Here is a 1,446-nt window from a genome sequence, read left to right as displayed (position 1 = left end):
ATGGAAAAAGGGCTAATAAAAGAAATACCAGAATTCAACAAAAGAACAATCGAAAAGTTTGCTCATATTAAAGATCGACGAGCAAACTTTCTATATAAATAGAAAATATAAATCTGGTGTATGATCCTAGTTTCAAGTGTTTGTAGCTCGGTTTGATTTGTTTAATAACATCAAGAAGTACTGTTGGTAACTTACTCATTCTATTTAATATTCATACAACTCTTGTACAGTTGATATGTATTTATATATGTGTTTTATGTATCTATGAATATATATATTTTTGTTTTCATATTTTATTATTATTTAAAATATTTTTGTTGTTAGTATTTAAAAATATGTTGGTTTTGAGGATATATTTCTTTAAATGTACAACATTTAGTTATTTTCATTATTTATTCTTATTTAACCGTTTTCTACTGTACTGACAGGCACAAGAGTCTGAGATTGACATGCAAAGTATTTAAATATTATTATAATTTTTTTTTTTTAAATGTGTTTAAAAATATCATATTTATTTCTTTTCATAATTTTTTTTTATTTAACTGTTTTCTGCTGTGCTGGCTGACAGCCACAAAGGCCTGAGAGTGGCATGCAAAGTATTTACATAGTATTAGTTAAAATAATTTTGTTTGTGTTTACAAATATCATATTGGTTTTGAAGGGAAATTTCTTAAAATGTACATTCATTTATTTTCATAATTTATTTTTATGTAGCCGTTTTCTACTGTACTGACAGACACAATGGCCTGAGAGTGGCATGCAAAGTATTTACATAGTATTATTTAAAGTCATTTTATTGTTCGTGTTTACAAATATCATATTGGTTTTGAAGGGATATTTCTTAAAATGTACATTATATATTTTCATAATTTATTTTTATATTACCATTTTCTACTGTTCTGACATGCACAAGCGCCTGAGTGTGGCATGCAAAGTATTTATAAATAAAGTTAAAAGTTTTATTTTTAAACAATTTTACCTAGCCTGCTTATACATACAATGTTTTGGTTGTTTCTTTCTAAAATAAATGAAAGATTTTTAAAGGATATTTCTTATATTTTAAGCAATGCATATTAGACTCATTTCATAACGTATTTTTATTTAGTGGTTTTGTAAGGTACTGATGGACCCAAAGGCTTCAGAGCAATATACAAACTATTTTAAGTACAATGGTTACTTACTTTTTTTGTTGTAAAATTGCCTTGCTAAAAAATGCTAAGCTTTTGCTGACCTCCTAAAAATTAAATGTTTGTTTCTAATGGATATTTCTTATAGTTGTAGCTATTTAATATGTCATGAAGATTACTGGGAAATCATCATTGAATAGCTGGTGAAGAAAAGGAAGTGGCCAGCCTGCATTCTCATTAAGAACAAATTACAAGTGTGCTTCTTTGTGGACGTTTATGCACCTATGTTATGTGTTTTCTATTGGAAAGGGTGGAGCCA

The sequence above is a fragment of the Triturus cristatus genome, chromosome 3_1 (genome assembly GCF_964204655.1).
Source record: "Triturus cristatus chromosome 3_1, aTriCri1.1, whole genome shotgun sequence".
NCBI classification, from domain to species: domain Eukaryota; kingdom Metazoa; phylum Chordata; class Amphibia; order Caudata; family Salamandridae; genus Triturus; species Triturus cristatus.
The sequence above is the reverse complement of the archived record's forward strand: the minus strand, read 5'-3'. Positions refer to the sequence as shown.